Consider the following 21,735-nt stretch of genomic DNA (forward strand, 5'->3'; position numbering starts at 1 on the left):
CACCTACATTTTCATGAGTGTGGAATTTGGGAATTTCTGGGAAATTGCGTCCAAGTTATTTCAGAAAATCTGTCTTTAAGAAAACAACTCTAGATCCAGGATTCATTACTTCTGTCACTGTAGGTGGATGGAGGTAATATTTTTGCATCCTTTACTCTGTTTGCCTGAAAATAAAATATCCCAAAACTAATGGGCTGATTTCAGTGAAACTTGTACACAAAAAAGGTACAGCCCAAAGAAGACATAATTAGTCTTTGAGAAACTGAACTGAAGGAGGGTCCCTGGACTTAAAATGGAAACTTATTTTCTCCTCTCCAAGATGCTGCCAGACCTGCTAAATTTCTTCAGCAGCTTCTATTTCCAGCATCTGCAGTTCATTGTTTTAGTTTAATTACTTCTTATACTCTTCGCATGGGGTGAGCATGATGGTTCGAGAGGGCTTAGATTCAAGTATGGGACAGTAGGTGGTTTTCAGGGTCTTTCCCTTTGCCTCCCATTCACACCTCTCATTGCTCCAAGACTGGGGGTAATTGAAAACTCCACTCCTAACCCAAAAATCATCCTGATTTCCCAGTCAGGAAGCTTTTGCATCTACCAGGGAGTTTGGTGATGGGAAGGTGGTGAGTTGATCTGAAGTAGCCATTAATTGATCATTTAAGGACATTATTTCATAGCAAGTCAAGAATGTTATCGATAGACTTAGTAGTGAAGTGGCAAGATTGAAGTGGATTTCTCTCTAGGGAATACTGGTCCCACTACTTCACAGAACGTAGAAGATTACAGCGCAGTACAGGCCCTATGGCCCTCGATGTTGCGCTGACCTGAGTAACCAATCTAAAGCCCATCTAACCTTTATTATTCCATTATCATCCATATGTTTATCAATGAATATTTAAATGCCCTTAATGTTGGTGAGTCCACTACTGTTGCAGGCAGGGCATTCCACGCCCCTACTACTCTCTGAGTAAAGAAACTACTTCTGACATCTGTCCTTTATCTATCACCCCTCAATTTAAAGCTATGTCCCCTCGTGCTAGCCATCACCATTTGAGGAAAAAGGCTCTCACTGTCTACTCTAGCCAATCCTCTGATCATCTTATATGCCTCTATCAAGTGACCTCTTAAATTTCTTTGAACGAAAACAGCCTTAATTCCCTCAGCCTTTCCTCATAAGACTTTCCTTCCATACCAGGTAACATCCTGGTAAATCTCCTCTGGACCCTTTCCAGTGCTTCCACATCCTTCCTACAATGCGGCGACCAAACCTGAATGCAATACTCCAAGTGTGGCCGCGCCAGTGTTTTGTACAGCAACAACGTGACCCCATGGCTTCAAAACCCAATCCCTCTACCAATAAATGCTAACATACCGTATACAATCTTAATAACCCTATCAACCTAGGTAGCAACGTTCAGGTATCTATGCATGTAGACACTGAGATCTCTCTGATCATCCACATTACCAAGAATCTTACCATTAGCCCAGTACTCTGTATTCCTGTTACTCCTTCAAAAGTGAATCACCTCACTTTTCTGCTCTAAACTCCATTTGCCATCTCTCTGCAGTTTATCTATGTCCCTCTGTAACCTGCAACATCCTTTTGCACTGTCCACAACTCCACCAAATTTAGTGTCATCTGCAAATTTACTATCCCATCTTTCTATGCCCTCATTCAGGTCATTTATAAAAATGACAAACAGCGGTGGCCCCAAAACAAATCCTTGCAGTACACCACTAGTAACGGAACTCCAGAATGAACATTTCCCATCAACCACCACCCTCTGACTTCTTACAGCTAGTCAATTTCTGATCAAAACCACTAAATCACCCTCAATCCCATGCCTCCATATTTTCTGCAATAGTCTACTGTGTGGAACTTTATCAAATGCTTTACTGAAATCCATATACACCACATCAACTGCTTTACCTTCATCCACCTGTTGGTCACCTTCTCAAAGAACCCGATAAGGTATGTGAGGCACGATCTACCCTTCACAAAACTGTATTGACTATCACTAATCAAATTATTCCTTTCTAGATTATTGTAAGTCCTTTTTCTTATAATCCTTTCCAAAACTTTGCCCACAATAGAAATAAGGCTCACTGGTCTATAATTACCAGGGTTGTCTCTATTCCCCTTCTTGAACAAGAGGACAACATTTGCTATCCTCCAGTCTTCTGGCACTATTTCTGTAGACAATAATGACATAAAGATCAAAACCAAAGGCTCTGCAATGTCCTCCTTAGCTTCCCAGAGAGTTCCAGAATAAATCCCATCTGGCTCAGGGGACTTATCTATTTCCATCCTTTCTGGAATCGTTAACACCGCCTCCTTATGAACCTCAATCCATCTAGTCTAGTAGCCTGTATCTCAGTATTCTCCTCGTCAACATTTTTTTTATGTGTGAATACTGAAGAAAAATATTCATTTAGCACCTCTCCTATCTCTTTGGAGTCCATGCATAACTTCCCCCTACTGTCCTTGATTGGCCCTAATCTTACCCTTGTCATTAATTTATTCCTGAAAATGTGTTGCTGGAAAAGTGCAGCAGGTCAGGCAGCATCTAAGGAACAAGAGAATCGATGTTTCGGGCATAAGCCCTTCTTCAGGAATGAGGAAAGTGTGTCCAGCAGGCTAAGATAAAAGGTAGGGAGATTTATTCCTGACATACCTATAGAAAGCTTTAGGGTTTTCCTTGATCCTGTCTGCCAAAGACTTCTTATGACCCCTTCTGGCTCTTCTTAGCCCTCTGTTTAAGTCTTTTCTGGCTGACTTGTAACTCTCAAGTGCCCTAACTGAGTCTTCACATCCCATCTTTACATAAGCCCCCTTCTTCCTCTTGACAAGAGATTCAACTTCTTTAGAAAACCACGGTTCCCTCGCCTGACCACTTCTTCCCTGCCTGACAGGTACATACTTATCAAGAACACACAGTAGCTATACCTTGAACAAGCTCCACATTTTAATTGTGCCCATCCCTAGCAGTTTCCTTCCTCATCCTATGCATCCTAAATCTCACCTAATTGCATCACTCTTCTCATTGCTCAAGGGTGGGAAAATCGTGCCATTTGAAAAAAGTTATTATCAGCATCAAATGGTGGGAATTGCCAGAAGTGTTTTGGTTCCATTTATTTTCTGTTACTCATTGTCTGGCTCACAGTCAGGTAACTTTTATTTTTCCACACTTTCCCTTGGGCTTACCTATCTTTACAAGTAATGCCTCAAGGAGGAGATAACACCAGTTTTCTTTTTAGATTTAGGACAGGAAAAAGTGGACGGGGTTATACTTCTTGAAACAAATTTCGGGACCCGAGCTTGTACTGTGTCTTCAAAGACTGATTACGTCGGGTCAGAGTGCCATCGCCGTATTCGTGTAATTCCTTTGGAATATATCCCGATTTTACTTCACCATCACCAAGAGGGGCCAGCATCAGGACCCAACATCGCCGCCACTATAATAATCCACAGCACAGTCAAACCTGTTCCGAATGTCTCAGATGTATGTATGGCTTTTATGTCACTGGGACGTAACTCAACAATCCTCCTCCAGTCTTTTGGACCAATAAGGGATTTTATGAAGCAGGTTCCAGTCGAGTTGACATGGAGATCACACGCAGATTTCCTTCACGACTGTTGGACGAGATGCGTGTAAAGCTCAGAGGATCCCGCGTCATTGTTACCCGGGAATGAATGACCGGAAGCGATCGGGGTGTTAAAGAAGAGACCGGCATGAAATGCAATCGCCGGCTACATGAATTTGACAGTACATCTTCGCTAAAGGCGGCAGATCTACAAATTAAATAGGCACATACAACAATTTAAACAGATGCAGACCAGAAGCTCACCGGCGACAGTAAATTTCGTGAAGAAACACATTGGGAAGTATGGTGAGTCCATTGAAGGTGATAATTGGCCAAGGAAATCAGGCATTTATTAAGGAAATTTTTTTAATATGTAAATTAGGTCTGGGCGTGTTTGTTTCTGACGATCAGTATTAGAAATCTGTGAATCGGGAAGATAATAATATAACACATTGTCACCAGTACATGTAAATAAGGAGACAGTTAAAGCGGGAAATGCCTATAATTCGACAATAAAACAAATCAGTACAGTATTCAGTGCTATCTGAAACTGGGTGTTGTTACGAACGAGACTATTCGAGAATGTTTTGGATATGAATTCAGAATACCGTTGCTTCCCTTGTGGACAATCTAAGCAACAGCACCGGTGGAAATTTCAACTTGTAGCTATTTTGCAGACAGTAGTAGAAATATATACCCACATTCATTAAACAATTGCCGAAGAAAACAGCACGATAATTATCCATATCCGCACGAGTTTTTATATCTGAGTTAACGAAAATAAATTCATGAGATTTCTGTTACACTTTTATTGCACCTTTCTGGGCTATTTCAATAATGAAGCAATATAAAGTAGTTTGCATTTTAAAAGGACTCACGTAACCGATGGAAGAATTGAGCTTATTGTTATTTTACACTAAATTAGAAACAAACAGATAACTTCTATATTCTTTCTATATATTTTACTTTGAGAAGACCGAAAATAAGTGGTTTAAAGTCAGATGAAATCGTAATGAAAATAATCAGTTGCACTGTGCCGTATCATTAAGAAAGTGAAAACACTGAGACAAAAATTTGTATATGTTTATTAAGTAGTTAGTGTCAACAATTTACTGCAAAACATGGATTTCACACAGTTTATTTAAAACCACACTATATTCTTAAAGAAGTATTGTTCTTCTGGCTTTGTAAACTTGAACAACTTTTCAGCAGAGCTGTGGGAGACAACAATGCACCTAACTCCCCAAAAGACAAATAAACAATAGCTACTTTTAACACAACAATAGATAGTATAATAAACACTTTTCAGTATTAACTTGTACAAAATTTGAGATGGACATAACAGTCTACATTTACGTAGTCTAGCAGACATGCTGCATAAATAGAGAATGGAATATTAAGTAATATGGTACTGCACTTGGTCATGAAAAATTACATAAAAAGTTAAAACAAAACAAGTAGCTCAGATTTTCACCAAATGGCGTCTTGCACATGAATACAGATGAATTATTTTATTATCAAACTGATGTACCTGAAATGTTCCTGTGTAATGTCAGGCGGACGTAAATCAGCTTTTATGTTAGTGGGGACGAAGGTTGGCTTGTGAGAGTTCTGGAGGGGGGTAGTTATTGTTAGTGTTTTGGGGAGTGGGCTGCATTTGTCTGAATGGGGATGATGATGGTGGGAGGGGGTTTGGAAGGGGTGGTAGGTGATTCTAGGCGGGTGCTACGATGGGGAAGCTGCTGAGTCGATGCTGGGTGAAAACTGGGCGGAGACCTTGCAGCGAGACGGTGCGATTGAAATGGGGAAGCCATCAAACATGGCGACAGCTGCAGTCTACTGCCCCCCTTTCCTGAACAGCCAGCGCTGACCGACGCCCTGTTCGACATGCGTTGCTTCACAAACTGTAAGGAAAGCAAAAAAAAGGAAATAACTCTTTTTCTGATATAATGCAAATGGACGGAATATTCATGAAGGATATTGACGCTGTCCAGTCGCGCAGTGGTGCTTGTTGTGCCGCAGATTGATCAATATTGTGCTGTGAATCCCGGTGACCATCCCGTGTCTCTGTAGCTCGGCGGGCCAGGCGCTTTAGTACCAGGGCAGGGGAAACATGTTTTGCACCAGTGGGGTGAGCCAGGCTGGCAACTTGCAGTCATTTCTGTGGCTCTGAGCAGTGATGCAGCGTTTATGTTCGATGGCCGCTGGGCTAGCTTGCATGAGCTGCCACTGCTATATATTTTGCCCCACCATTTAGATGACAATGTTGGCAAGAAAAAAAAATTAAAGATAAAAAAGGTCGGAGTCGGTACGCCTTTGATGTTAGGTTGCCAAGGTAGTGAAATAGCGCCCTGTTTTCTTTTCAGCGCCACTGTCAAATTTAGTTCTCTCAAATATGGAAGATGCTTCCTTCAGTTTGTAGGTGGATGATTGAATTTTGTTGATGCTAATCGCCATCTCAGTTGTGGTTGTCTGATTGTGTTGTGCATTTTCAGAAAAATGCTAACATTGCCTTCGCTTTTGTACTATTTTAAGACCATCAGACTATAAGATATGAGAGAGGAATTAGGCCATTCGGCCCATCGATTTGAGGCAATATTAAGATTCTTCTGTTTCACTATTAAAGTGAATAAACATGAACATTCAGGAAGCTTAGAAGTAATAACGTTGGTTGTTTATTTACGTCGCTGTCGTCAGGGATCAGGACAAATATAGGACGAGGAAACATTCACATCGGAGTTATTTGATATCTTTCTGTGCTAAACCTTTGCCAATTTATAGTAGGTACGTCGAATGTTATTATATCCTTCCGGAGCAATTCTGTCAATTTCACACGTCTCCCTATGAAGCCAGTAATGGATGTGTTTTGTTTGAGCAAGGCAATGTGTTTCCCGAATGGTATACAGATATGTAAATGTATAAAGTTGGGATCTAGTGTGACCATGCCTTTTTCATTTTAAGAAATTATCAGCATAGGTAACGTTCCGTTTCACACTGGGGATATTAGATGATGTCTGATCTCACCGTCTTTTTTGTGTTAAGCGAGCATCTATATTATTTAATGTTGAAACCATCACATTTTATATGCTATCGTCATCCACGATGAGAGATGCAGCAAGAAAATTCTAGCAAAACTAGCTCACATAACACGCATGGGCAAGCTTCATACAAACCAGCGTTACATTTGAGTCTTTTTCGTTTTGGTATGGGGTGACCGTGCTTTTGAACAGGCCGTTATTCTGAATATTCATTGGTTAAGGTTACCAATAAACCTGAATGAGAAATAACATGACATTTGCATGCCATCAGACATTTATACAGAGACAATTCTGATGACGCTCTGTTGAATATTCTTTTATTCCTTTTGAGGAGGTCATGGTTATTTTTACAACTGGAAATATATAGGCAAACAAAACAAAATGAGTGCGTTTCTTTTCTGCAAATATGTTCTGCTGGTTTCACCAGTGCAATCCCGTGTAGTTGGATGAAACAGCTCAAAATATGGGGAAATGTTTGATGTGAGTTAGATCAGAAGCACATCAGTTTTCCACGATCTATGTTGGTTTAAAAATGATTTTTGCCTGAAGTTGACCTCGCCCACAGACATGGCCACACTCCCATATCTAAATTATGAGGATTGACAGTTTCCAATTGCAGTTTTTGGAAAAAGATTCTTAAAATTGATTTTGTTAAAGCTTGGAGGCATTGATAGACACATTTTGCGAAGCAAAGTGCTATATGCTTAAAAATTCTAATTTGATAAGGACTGAGTAAAGTATATCAAAGAACATCAAAGAAGGTATATCAAAGATTAAATAGTTTTAAAGTTACTTTTAATTATGTAAAATTAGGCAAGTTGCTGATGGAGAGCTTCAAACTTCGTAAAAGTGTTTTGTTTATCATCAGTTGCAATAATAAAATTATACTGGTTTACCACTCAAATCAGTTTTGTTTTCAATGCAACAGAACAATTATGCTCTATTGCACTAACTGATTATACTGGTTGACCAGATACATTTGTGAATTTTTAGCAGAGATCAGAAAGCAAATTTAACTGCAATTTTTACCCAGTTTTCTGAATTTTCATGAAGCAGAAGTTCACAGTCTAGTTTATTAGTAAAAGCCAGGTAATAAATTGGTGATATTAATCTTCAAAGCAAACAAGTCCAAGAAGCACTTATCAATTAGGTGCTAAGTAAGGTGACCTTCAGTGCAAATTAGCACACCACTTACTTTATTTAATAAAAGTTTTTCTATTCCTGAATTTCTAAACATATTTTTTCATTTTAGAAGCAAAATACATGACCTATTTCCAGATTCAGTGCTTTGTTCAGAAGGGGGTTGGTTATGTAGTGAGAGAGGCCTGATGTTGATGAAGCTGTCATGCTATGCTGAACCTGCCATAGTGTTCAAGGACGATGAGACTGATGGAGGAAGTCCGATCAATAATGTAAAAAGTCTCACAGATAATATGGTAGTACCAAGAGGATAGAAAGTGTCTTGAAGAGAGGAGGATTGATTGATAGTCTCATGAAATATCTTCTATAGAATAACAGGAACCATTTATAGCAATGTAATTAATACAATCTGAAATTAAGATTACATAATTCTGACTTAACAGACATAATTTTAGTGTAAATAAAATTAACAAACTATACTGAATTTATTAAGTACAGGTAAAATGTTTTCATATTTCATAAGCACTTGATGTAATCTACAAAATGATCTTATTTTCATGATCCCCACTCAGTTAGATTGGCAATCCATTTAAGTTAAAGATAATACACTTAGATATTTTCTAATCAATCTGTTATTTCACATTTCTGGAGCAGATAGGACTTGAACATAAGCCTGTTGATATAGAGTATTGACAATGCCAGTGCATCACAGGAACCATCCTCAGTGTATATACATTTGAATTCCTGTGACAATAACTTTGACTTGTAGTTTGAGATTCATTTTGTTTCTTCCTTAAAATCATATGCTGCAATTATTGACGTTCTTTGATTTTATGAAAATTCTTCACAATAAACCATAATATATTTTCTGCTTCAGCTGACTTATGCTACTTATATTTTGTGTATGCATATAATCTAAAAATGCAAAAAAAGAAATCTGATAAAATAGAAATTTAAATCAATGATCGAGTTCTACCAGTGCTAACTAAATTTATCTTAAGCTTAGTGTCATGACTGGCTGGAGTTAAAAACCACCCAACACCAGGTTATAGTCCAACAGGTTTATTTGGAAGTACTAGCTTTCGGAGCGTTACTCCTTCATCAGGTCTCATGAATTCATTTATGTCTGCCGCATTTTGGTGGTGGGACAGAAATTGAGGCCTCAGCTAAGAACTTCAATCTCTTCTGGTTGAAGGGTATGGTCCGATAAATTGTACTTACAAATAAACCTATTGGACTATAACCTGGTGTTGTGTGGTTTTTAACTTTGTCCATTCCAATCCCACACCAGCAGCTCCACATCATGACTGATTGGGATAGAAATCAATACCCACTATTCTCAAATTCATCACAAATGTGAAAATTTGATTAAGCCACTGAATTGCCAAATTCAACCTAACTGTTCAATTCAGGTTAATCAAACTGTTTAAACCAATTGCAAAAAGAAGCATGATTTTCTAATTTATGATTCTGGAATTCAAGTTCTACTCCTTTCTTAAAATGCTCACACACATACAAACAGTCACACAAAGAGACAAGACAGAAACATTGTAGGTGAGGAAGGAAAAATGTAAGAAAAAACACTGTTCAGCTACTAGTCCATATCACAGACTTCAGTGAGTCATTTTCTTTTGAATCCTCTCAATATGTTCTGACTCTTTGCTGAGGATAAAGTGTTGTGGATGCATGGATTTTGAGGGTTTTTTTTCACCAGTTGATTAGTCTGTTCAGTACCCTTTCAACATAGGACTTGGAAAGAGTACAACTTACAGAGAAACATTTAGGAGATTACCTGTTAACTAGGGATTGTCTTTTACTTCTCCACATGGGAGGGAGAGACTAAGTGGGATGCTTTCTTTTCACAAGCTGGTGTTTCTCCTATATTGTTCATATATAAGACTGTAGTCACCTGCTCAGGAATCATGTGATCTCCCACCCACAGTTTCCAACCTCATAGTCCGGGAACCCCGCACTGCCCGATTCTACCCTCTTCCCAAGTTCCACAAGCCTGACCACCCTGGCCGACCCATTGTCTCAGCATGTTCCTGCCCCACCGAACTCAGCTCTACCTACTTCGACACTGTCCTATCCCCCCTAGTCCAGGAACTCCCCACATATGTTCGAGACACCACCCACGCCCTGCACCTCCTCCAAGACTTCCGTTTCCCCGGCCCCCAATGCCTCATCTTCACCATGGATATCCAATCCCTCTACAACTCCATCCGCCATGACAAGGACCTCTAAGCCCTCCGTTTCTTCCTCTCCCGATGTCCACAACAATATCCTTCCATCGACACTCTCATTCGTTTGGCCGAACTGGTCCTCACCCTTAACAATTTCTTCTTCGAATCCTCCCACTTCCTCCAGATCAAAGGGCTAGCCATGGGCCTGGTATGGGCCTCAGCTAGGCCTGTCTCTTTGTTGGCCACGTAGAACAGTTCATCTTCCGTAATTACACCGGCACCACTCCCCACCTCTTCCTCCGCTACATTGATGACTGCATTGGTACCACCTCGTGCTCCCGCGAGGAGGTTGAGCAATTCATTACCTTCACCAACACATTCCATCCTGACCTTAAATTCATATGGACCATCTCTGACACCTCCCAGATGGCTTCCTTCTTTAGAGACTGCAATTGCCCTTCTCACGTGGTTAAAGATGCCCTCCAATGCATCTCATCCACATCCCGCCCTTCCGCCCTCAAACCCCACCCCTCCAACCGTAACAAGGACAGAACCCCCCGGTGCTCACCTTCCACCCTCCCAACCTTTGCATAAACCACATCATCCGACGACATTTCTGCCACCTCCAAATGGACCCCACCACCAGGGATATATTTCCCTCTCCACCCATTTCTGCTTTCTGCAAAGACCGTTCCCTCCATGACTACCTGGTCAGGTCCACACCCCCCAACACCCCACACTCCCGTCCTGGCACCCTCCCCTGCCACTGCAGGAATTGCAAAACCTGTGCCCTCACCTCCTCCCTCACCTCCATCCAAGGCCCTAAAGGAGCCTTCCACATCCATCAAAGTTTTACCTGCACATTCACCAATATCATTTATTGTATCTGTTGCTCTCGACATGGTCTCCTCTACATTGGGGAGACTGGACGCCTTCTAGCAGAGCACTTTAGGGAACATCCAGGACACCCGCACCAATCAACCCCACCGCCCTGTGATATATACTAAAGGCTTAGAACTTGGTTTACACGTTAGTTACAAACTTTACAGATGATGCAAATCTTGGCACTTTTATGATGTGTCAGGAGGATTGTATAGAATTTCTTGTGGACATAGGCAGCTTGGTGGAATGGGCAGGCAGCTGACAGATGAAGTTTAATGCAGAGAACTGTTAGATGATTATTTTTGGTAGGAAGAGTATTGAGACACAATATAAATAAAGGACTCAATTCTCAAGGGGTTGCAGAGCCAGAGCAATCTGGGTGTGTGTGTGCCTAAGTCACGAGAGTTGGGAGGAAATATTTTTTAGATTTCCTACAGTGTGAAAACATGCGCTTCGGCCCAACCAGTCCACATGGACCCTCCAAAGAGTAACACACCGAGACCCATTTCCCTCTGACTAACACTATGGGCAATTTAACATGACCAATTCACCTGACCTGCACATCTTTGGACTGGAAGGAAACCAGAGGAAACCCACACAGACACGAGGAGAACGTGCAAACTCCACACAGACAGTCACCTGAGGCTGGGATAGAACTTGGGACTCTGGCGCTGTGAGGCAGCAGTGCTCACCACTGTGCCACCCTAAAGAGTAACCCACCCAAACCCATTCTCTTACCCTGTATTTACTCCTGACTAATGCACCTAACACTATGGACAATTTAGCATGGCCAATTCACTCAACCTGCACATCTTTGGATTGTGGGAGGAAACCGGCGCACCCAGAGGAAACCCACGCAGACACCGGGAGAATGTGCAAACTCCACACAGAGAGTCGTCCAAGACGGGAATCGAACTTGGGTCCCTGTGAGGCAGCAGTGCTAAACACTGAGCCACCGTGCCACACTCTGATTAACAGAACAGTTAATGAAGCTTAACGTATGTTTGGCTGTATTAATTGGGGCATAGCCTACAAGAGCAAGTACATAAGACATTTGTTCAGCCTAAGCTGACATATTGCATCCCATTCTAGATTCTTTAGGAGGGATGCAAAGTCTGCAGAAGTGATTTTTGAGAATAGTTTGAAAAGGGATTTGTGAGAAGGGTTGAGGAACCTCAGTTTTGAAGTTCATTGGAGAAGTAGAGAATGTTTTTATTCATGAGAAGACTGAGGGATATCCAAATGAGGTATTACATATGCGGTCTGGACAGTAGATATTGAGAAAGTGTTCCCACGTGTGAATGAAAAACACAAGATCACAGATTTAAAGTGATCGGCAAAAGCGATGAGGAAAAACTTTATTGTGCAGTAAGTGATTAGACTATGGAATGTATTGCCTGAAAACATGGTGAAAGCACGTTCAATTGAGGCATTCAAAAGTGAGTTAAACTGCTATTTGAAAAGGAATAATAGGCATCATCATGGAGAAAATAGTGTAAAGTGAAATGCTAATTTGGAGAGCTGCTGCAGATATGATGGGTTGAATGATCTTCTACACTGTAATAATTTTGTGATAAATTTTCTGTTGTGGAGTAGGATGTGAAAACAAATTTTCAAACATTTGATGTGTTCCATTGGGACTAAATGCATTATGAAAAGTCATATTGAATGTGAATAAAAACAAACTAAATAAGTCACCAATTTTAACGAGTACTTTAATAACTGTAATACAACCTTGGTAGGATATAAGAAATTATTTTCCGTTGGGTTTTCATCCTGTCTCCATCAGTAACAGGGCATTTGCAAGGTCAAAGTACAATCCATCAGAGTTAGCATAGGTTAATGAAGAGTAAATTATATTTGACTAATTTGTTAAGTTCTTCAAAAATGTAATGAGAAAGTGGATAATGGGGGTCCTGTAGATGTAGAATATCTGGATTTTCAGAAAGCATTTGATAAGGTGCTGCATAAAAGGTTAATATTCAAGATAAGACCACATGGGTTTAGGGATAATATATTAACTTGAATGAAAGATCGGCCAATCAATGGAAAGCGGAGTGGCATAAATGAGTCTCTTTTTCAGATTGGCAGCTGTAACTAGTGAGCTGCCAAAGAATTTGGTCCTCAGACTCCGATTAATTACAATCACCATTAATGAGGTGGAATGTACTACAGCTGAATTTGCAGCTGACACTATAATAAGTAGGAAAATTATTTGAAATGAAAAAATAAGGAATTTACAAATGGATATGGGTAGATTCAGTGAATGGGCCAAACGTTAGTAGATAGAGTTCAACGTGGATAAGTGTAAGGTTATCCACGTTAGCTGGAAGAATACAAAGGAGCTTATTATCTAAATGGAGAGAAACTATAACATCCTCCTGTGCAAATGGATGTGGATGTCCTCATGCATGAACTGCAGAAAGCTAGTATGCAGCTAATAAGGAGAGCAGTGATTGTCAGTGAATATCAGTGAGAGCTGATTCTGCTCGCTCTTATTAGAAATGATAATTTCAAATAATTGTCTAATAAAAATACAACCTATCAGCCTTTGGTAAAGTTTTTTTCAGACCTTTCTGCATTTGGGCATGGAGTTTAATTATCAGAAGAGTTGTAAATGGCACTGAACACTGTGCAATCATCAACCAATAGCCCCATTTCTGACCTCATGAAGGAGGAACGTCATTGATTAGACTGCTGAAAGTATTTGGGGTCTCAGATAGTTACCTGAGGATCTCATGTTTTGATGCTCTAGGTTGAGGTGACCGGCCTCCAATGATCACAGTCATATTTCCTTGAACCAATATGACTCCATAAAACTATAAGACCAGAAGACATAGGAGGAGAAATTAGATCATTTGGCCCTTCAAGTCTGCTCCACCATTCAATCATGGCTGATAGGTTTTTCAACCCCATTTTCCCACTTTCTTTCCGTCGCCTTTGATTCTCTTGGCAATCGAGAACTTATCTATCTCTGTTTTAAGTATACTCAATGACCTGGCCTCCACAGGCTTCAGTGGCAATGAATTCCACAGATTCAGTACTCTCTGGCTAAAGATATTTCTCCTTATCTCCATTCTAAAAGGTCTTCCCTTTACTCTAAAGCTGTGCCCTCAGGTCCTCATTTGTCCTGCTAGTGGAAACATCTTCCCAACGTCCACTCTATCCAGGCCATTCAGTATTCTGAAAATTTCAATCAGATCTCCCTCATCCTTCAAAACTCCATCGAGTATAGACCCAGAGTCCTCAGATACCGTCATATGTCAAGCCTTTTATTCCTGGGATCATTCTCGTGAACCTCCTCTGGACCCGCTGCAAGGCTAATGCATCTTTCCTGAGGGATGGGGAGCAAGATTGCTCACAATACTCTAAAGCTGGTCTGACCGGAGATTTATAAAGCCTCAGAAATACATCCCTGCATTTATATTCTAGATGAATTACAGCATTGTATTTGCCTTACTTACGACCAACTCAACCTGCAATTTCACCTTAAGAGAAACTTGGACAAGGACTTCCAAGTCCTTTTGCATTTCAGATTTCTGAATTTTTTCCCCTTTTAGAAAATAGTCCATGCCTCTATTCTTCCTACCAAAGTGTGTGATCTCATACTTGCCCACATTGTATTTCATCTTCCACTTTGCCCACTCTCCTAACATGTCTAACACTTTCTGCAAGGTAAAACAATGACAGGAGATGCTGGAAACCAGATTCTCGATTAGTGGTGCTGGAAGAGCACGGCAGTTCAGGCAGCATCCAAGGAGCTTCGAAATCGACGTTTCGGGCAAAAGCCCTTCATCAGGAATAAAGGCAGTGAGCCTGAAGCGTGGAGAGATAAGCTAGAGGAGGGTGGGGGTTTTTAATATTAAACAACTTGGTTATCAAATCATCTGGCTTAATTTTTTCTGAGGTTCAGACTTGCTGTTTAAGAAGGGTGGTAAAGAAAAGCCAGGTAACTATAGACCGGTGTTTACCTGGACCATCTCTGACACCTCCCTCCCCTTTCTGGACCTCTCCCTCTCCATTAATGACGACCGACTTGACACTGAAATTTTTTACAAACCCACCGACTCCCACAGCTACCTGGATTACACCTCTTCCCACCCTACCTCTTGCAAAAATGCCATCCCGTATTCCCAATTCCTCCGCCCCCGCCGTTCTGCTCCCAGGAGGACCAGTTCCAACACAGAACACACCAGATGGCCTCCTTCTTTAGAGACCGCAATTTCCTTTCCCACGTGGTTAAAGATGCCCTCCAACGCATCTCGTCCACATCCCGCATCTCCGCGCTCAGACCTCACCCCTCCAACCGTAACAAGGACAGAACGCGGCATGGTGGCACAGTGGTTAGCACTGCTGCCTCACAGCGCCAGAGACCCGGGTTCAATTCCTGCCTCAGGCGACTGACTATGTGGAGTTTGCACGTTCTCCCCGTGTCTGTGTGGGTTTCCTCCGGGTGCTCTGGTTTCCTCCCACTGTCCAAAGATGTGCAGGTCAGGTGAATTGGCCATACTAAATTGCCCGCAGTGTTAGGTAAGGGGTAAATGTAGGGGTATGGGTGGGTTGTGCTTCGGCGGGTCAGTGTGGACTTGTTGGGCCGAAGGGCCTGTTTCCACACTGTAATGTAATGTAATCTAATCTAAAACGCCCCTGGTGCTCACCTTCCACCCTACCAACCTTCACATAAACCAAATCATCTGCCGACATTTCCGCCACCTCCAAACAGACCCCACCACAAGGGATATATTTCCCTCCCCACCCCTTTCCGTCTTCCGCAAAGACGGTTTCCTCCGTGACTACCTGGTCAGGTCCACGCCCCCTACAACCCACCCTCCCATCCTGGCACTTTCCCCTGCCACCGCAGGAACTGTAAAACCTGTGCCCACACCTCCTCCCTCACCTCTATCCAAGGCCCTAAAGGAGCCTTCCACATCCATCAAAGTTTTACTTGCACATCCACTAATATCATTTATTGTATCCATTGCTCCCGATGCGGCCTCCTCTACATTTGTGAGACTGGGCGCCTCCTAGCAGAGCGGTTTAGGGAACATCTCCACCCGCACCAATCAACCACACCAGCCCGTGGCCCAACATTTGAACTCCCCCTCCACTCTGCCGAGGACATGGAGGTCCTGGGCATCCTTCACCGCCGCTCCCTCACCACCAGACGCCTGGAGGAAGAATGCCTCATCTTCTGCCTTGGAACACTTCAACCCCAGGGCATCAATGTGGACTTCAACAGTTTCCTTATTTCCCCTTCCCCCACCTCACCCTAGTTCCAAACTTCCAGTTTAGCACCGTTCCCATGACTTGTCCGGACTTGTCCTAGCTGCCTATCTCCTTTTCCACCTATCCACTCTACCCTCTCCTCCCTGACCTATCACCTTCATCCCCTCCCCCACTCACCCATTGTACTCTATGCTACTTTCTCCCCACCCCTACCCTCCTCTAGCTTATCTCTCCACGCTTCAGGCTCACTACCTTTATTCCTGATGAAGGGCTTTTGCCCAAAACGTCGATTTCGAAGCTCCTTGGATGCTGCCTGAACTGCTGTGCTCTTCCAGCACACTAATCCTAAATCTTTCTGCGGCCTCCCCACCTCCTCAATACTACCTGCCCCTCCACCTATGTTTGAATCATCTGCAAACTTTGCCAGAATGCCCTCAGTTCCTTCATCCAGATTGTTAATGTAAATGTTGTGGTCCCAACATCAGCCCTTGTAGACCACCACCAGTCATCAGCTTTGATCTTGAGAAGGATCCTTTTATTCCCACTTCTGCCAGACAGCCAATCTTCTATCCATGCTAGTACCTGGCCTCTAACACCATGGACTCTTATCTTACTCTGCAGCCTCCTGTGTGGAACTTTATGAAAGGCCTTCCGGAAGTCCAGATGGATAGCATCCATTGGTTCTCCTTGGTCTAACCTTATCATTACCTCCTCAAAGAATTCTAGTAGATTTGCCAGGTGTGACCTCCCCTTGATGAGACCATGCTGACTTTGCTTATCTTATTTCTATGTACTCAGAAATCTCATCCTTCACAATACAGGGAGACCAAGCCATTTGGATACAGAACTGGCTCAAAGGGAGAAGACAGAGAGTGGTGGTGGAGGGTTGTTTTTCAGAGTGGAGGCTTGTGACAAGTGGAGTGCCACAAGGATCGGTGCTGGGCCTTCTACGTTTTGTCATTTACATAAATGATTTGGATGCGAGCATAAGAGGTACAGTTAGTAAGTTTGCAGATGACACCAAAATTGGAGGTGTAGTGTACAGCGAAAAGGGTTACCTGAGATTACAACAGGATCTGGACCAGATGGGCCAATGGGCTGAGAAGTGGCAGATGGAGTTTAATTCAGGGAAAGCAAATCTTAGCAGGACTTATACACTTAATGGTAAGGTCCTAGGGAGTGTTGCTGAAGAAAGAGACCTTGGAGTGCAAGTTCATAGCTCCTTGAAAGTGGAGTCGCAGGTAGATAGGATAGTGAAGAAGGCGTTTGGTACGCTTTCCTTTATTGGTCAGAGTATTGAGTACAGGAGTTGGGAGGTCATGTTGCGGCTTGTTAGGCCACTGTTGGAATATTGCATGCAATTCTGGTCTCCTTCCTATTGGAAAGATGTTGTGAAACTTGAAAGGGTTCAGAAAAGATTTACAAGGAAGTTGCCTGCATTGGAGGATCTGAGGGAGAGGCTGAACAGGCTGGGGCTGTTTTCCCTGGAGCGTTGGAGACTGAGGGGTGACTTTCTAGAGGTTTACAAAATTATGAGGGACATGGATAGGATAAATAGGCAAAGTCTTTTCCCTGGGGACGGGGAGTCCAGAACTAGAGGGCATAGGTTTAGGGTGAGAGGGGAAAGATATAAAAGAGACCTACGGGGCAACTTTTTCAGCAGAGGGTGGTACATATATGGAATGAACTACCAGAGGATGTGGTGGAGGCTGGTACAATTGCAACATTTAAGAGGCATTTGGATGGGTATATGAATAGGAAAGGTTTGGAGGGATATGGGCCAGGTGCAGGCAGGTGGGATTAGATTGGGTTGGGATATCTGGTCGGCACGGACGGGTTGGGCCGAAGGGTCTGTTTCCATGCTGTACATCCCTATGACTCTATGACTGAGTTCATGCTCATCAGCCTATTTTTTCCCACCTATGGCCTTGCTCCCTTCTTAAACAGGACGGATACATTAGTGATTTTCTAGTCCTCTGGGACCCTCCGCAACTTCAGGGATACCTGAAAGATCGCTACTAAAACCTCCACTATCTATTCAGCTATTTCCTTCAGAAGTCTAGAAGTGTAGCTCATCTGGTCCAGGCGTTTTATCCACTTTCAGACCTAACAGATTCCTGCCTGTTAAGCATTTTTCCTTTGACTTGCATTGTTTAAAGTCTTTTAAGTGCTCTTTAATGGAACCATTAGCTAAATTATACCAGTATTGAGTAGACAACACCATCTCACCTTGTAAGTTGATATGTTTAGTCATACATAGACGAAGATTGCAGTGAATTCCGGAGCTGAGTGATTGTAGCAAATTCCAACATAGCATCAGTGAGTAGGTTAGCAGAAAGTAAGTGCCACTTGTTGGAACAGTAAACTGATGACCCCTTCCATCACTTAGCTGATGAGTTGCTAAATTTACCTTATTGGACATGAGGTGCTTTTATTGATAGGATACACATGGGCACTTTTCTGTATTGTCAGGTAGATGGCAGCATTGCAACTGAACTGGAGGTGCAGCTACTTCAGGAGCACAGGTTCTTGGTAATACAGCTGGAATAGAATCATGGGATTTAGCTTTTCTGTGCTTGGTGCATTCATTTCTTTATGTCGTACTTAGTTCATTTTGTTAGTCAGAATCCGCATTGACTGTTTTCCTTTCTCTTTTAGTTAGCACCTGATCTACATCCATCTTCCTGCTAGTGAGTTATATAATACTCCTTCATGTTTCTTTAATGGAACAGAGTCAGCTATTTGACGATACAACAGCAAAGCATGTGAGAAGTTTTATGTTCAGTTGGCAATGTATGACTGAGTAGTGCCTACTAGATATTTAGGAAGGTCTGCAAGCAGGGATTAGTGTTTACAGGGTCCTGGTTCACAAATGTTGCTTGGCAATTGAATGCATTTCAGACCCTTGTCTGTACTTCCAAACTTTTTAATGCTTTCTCCTGACTTCATCAATAATGGAGAATGTTTGTCCAGTGATGACTTACCTGTCACGTAGAAACAAGGTAGGAGAGAGAGAGCTCAGCCTGTCTGGACTGATAAATGCTGTGAGCAGCTGCTGATTACAGGAATTGGTTCCACTCTTGAGTTCCTGACTGCCTCAAGGGACCATATAATTGCTTGGTTGTGCAGTCTTAAAACACACCATTCTCTGCAAGGAACATGTACCATCTGCAGTATATCACTAGTAGTAGTGAAAGTCACCACTGCCTTCCAACTGAATATTACTGTTCATTTATGCAGTCCTGGTGAAATAAGTGTCTATTGTATTATATAAATTGTTCTGAAATTAAAAGTGTGGTCCTACTGATTGGCTGGAAGCGTTTCCTCCTGTGCTCTATTAGTTTTAGCTAACATACTGAGCACTTGCGGTTTCTTGGAATCTCGCCCTCATATTTTCCTGTGACTGCACCCTAATGTGTTACGTTGTTGTGACTCTATCCTGGATTTAAATTCTGGAACTACTACTTCTGCAATATTGTAGCACCATTGTATTTTTTAAATTATTCATACATAGAATGAGGATGTTGCTGACTAGGCCAGCATTTATTGTCCATGTCTAATTGTCCAGTTAAGAGTCAGCCATATTGCTATGTGTCTGGGGTGACATGTAGACCAGACTAAGTAAGGTTGATAGATTTTATTCTCTTAGTAAGCAGGAGGGTTTTTACAACAATCATAGTGGTTGATTTCAGCTTATTTTTAAATTCCAAAATTTTATTGAATTCAAATTTCACTGTCTGCTATGGTGGGATTCAAACACCAGAACTTTAACCTGGTTTTCTGATTGCTGGTCCAGTGACATTACCATTGCATCACTACCTCCCCACATTGCCCACATACTTGAAACTGATATTGTCACTGACGTTTCCACATTCCAAAAGTTAAATTGATGATTAGTGCTCTGTTACATCACTTCATCCCATCTTTGAGTCATACAGCATGGAAACAGAGCTCTTAATCCAACCAGTCTATGCCGAACATAATCCCAAACTAAATTAATATCACCTGCCTGCTCCTGGCCAATGTCCCTCCAAGCCTTTCCTATTCATGTACCTATGGAAATGTTTTTTGAATGTTGTAATTGTACCCACATCTTCAGGAAGTTCATTTCACATGTAAACTACCCTTGCTGTTAAAAAAAAAGCTGCTCATTTTTTTTTAAACCTCCTCTCACATTAATAATGTTCCCCTCCCCAGTCTTGAAATGCCTCAACTTGGGAACAGACAACTACCATTAAGTCTATCTATACCTCCCATCATTTTATAACCTTCTATGAGGTTGCCTATCAACCTCCTATGCTCCTGTGAAAAAAATCCTAGCCTATCCAGCAATTCTTTATAACTTAAACTTTCCATACCCTGCAACGTCCTGACAAACATCTTCTGAAGCCTCTCCAGCTTAATAATATCCTTCCCATAACTGGGCAGCTGTAGGAAATTATATTGGATATCAAGGTATTGTAAGTGACTTGGTTCTTTCAATCATTTTCTAATATAGTGTGTAAGGGATGTGAGTGAATTTCATAATATGATTTCAGTACTGTGTCAGTTTCTGTTGGAAAACAGGCCTAGTTATGTCAGCATCCCTAAATTACTTTGGGAGGATGCTCTGCCTGTTCTGCATCAACCAACATCATTACTTATCTTTGCTCACCAGAGCTTGGTGATTCACCCAAATATCTCTCTTCCACATGATTATCTATCACTTCAGTACATATATCTGAGTTGGTGCCTTTCAAGTGTGGATTGAGTTTCAGTGAGTAATGCAAATTGTGGTATTGGCTGCTGTAACAGATCTGTGCTATCTTACACTCTTTCAATCTCTGCAGTCTCACTTCTTCCAAATTCTCCATTACTTGCTCACAGTGTAAGTGGCTTGTGGTCTGTTCATTCTGATATTCATCCTGTACTCCAGTCATCGTGTTACTCAATGTAACTTTTCAGCGAAAGGGAGGGGTGCCTATTGAGGTAGTTATTTGTCTCAGAAAAAGTACTTAAAACAGAACTTTTCTCTCCTTAGCTGAAAATGTGTTGCTGGAAAAGCGCAGCAGGTCAGGCAGCATCCAAGGAGCAGGAGAATCGACATTTCCAGCAACACATTTTCAGCTCTGATCTGCAGCATCTGCAGTCCTCGCTTTCTCCTAGAAGATTTTTTCTCCTTAGGCAAATAAAATAATATTTACATAGTACTGCTATTTTTGCTCTTCCTATTTACTCATTACATTCAGGTTGATATTTGTGTGTATCTTGATTTTTGTAAATCTTTTATCACAGGTATCAGTTAATAGTCAGCCAATGAGCAAGATTTTTAACTCAGTCAAAAATCATTTACTTCCACATTTGAATTGGAACCGTTGAGTATTTTCAGATGAAGATTGATGAAATTGTAGACACTAAGTGAAATAAAGGATGGGAGGTTTGTGGGAAAGTGAAAAGAAATCAGCTGTGTTAACAGTTGCAGTGCTGAATGGGTTCAGGCTCCCTGGCCTGCAACACTTGTTGTTTTCATTTACAGTAAGTTTTATTTGTGATATGCATATACTTGCTGAGCTGCTAACTTACGATATATTCATAACTTAATTTTGAGTAATTTAAATCTTACAATTTCATTATAATCTTAAGTGAGAGTCATTGCAATGACATATTTTATGCCAATTTGCCATATCTGCTGTTTTACAAGGTGA

At 41.7% G+C, this 21,735-nt stretch overlaps 1 protein-coding gene across 6 annotated transcripts in view; it reads left to right on the forward strand.

Moving 5' to 3' along the window:
• Window positions 1-3,444: 3,444 nt before the first annotated feature.
• Window positions 3,445-21,735, forward strand: part of scn1laa (sodium channel, voltage-gated, type I-like, alpha) — a 196,914-nt gene continuing 178,623 nt past the window's right edge. For 2 of the 6 annotated variants that reach the window (XM_043693898.1, XM_043693903.1), the window contains exon 1: window positions 3,446-3,888. The gene's annotated coding sequence lies outside the window, so the exon portion shown is untranslated. Of the gene's footprint in view, window positions 3,889-4,996; window positions 5,489-18,535; window positions 18,584-18,709; window positions 18,742-21,735 lie in introns of those variants that run through there. The other 4 variants (XM_043693901.1, XM_043693899.1, XM_043693902.1 and 1 more) reach the window with 4 other exon arrangements.

This window comes from Chiloscyllium plagiosum, chromosome 7 (assembly GCF_004010195.1).
Source record: "Chiloscyllium plagiosum isolate BGI_BamShark_2017 chromosome 7, ASM401019v2, whole genome shotgun sequence".
Classification (NCBI taxonomy): Eukaryota; Metazoa; Chordata; class Chondrichthyes; order Orectolobiformes; family Hemiscylliidae; genus Chiloscyllium; species Chiloscyllium plagiosum.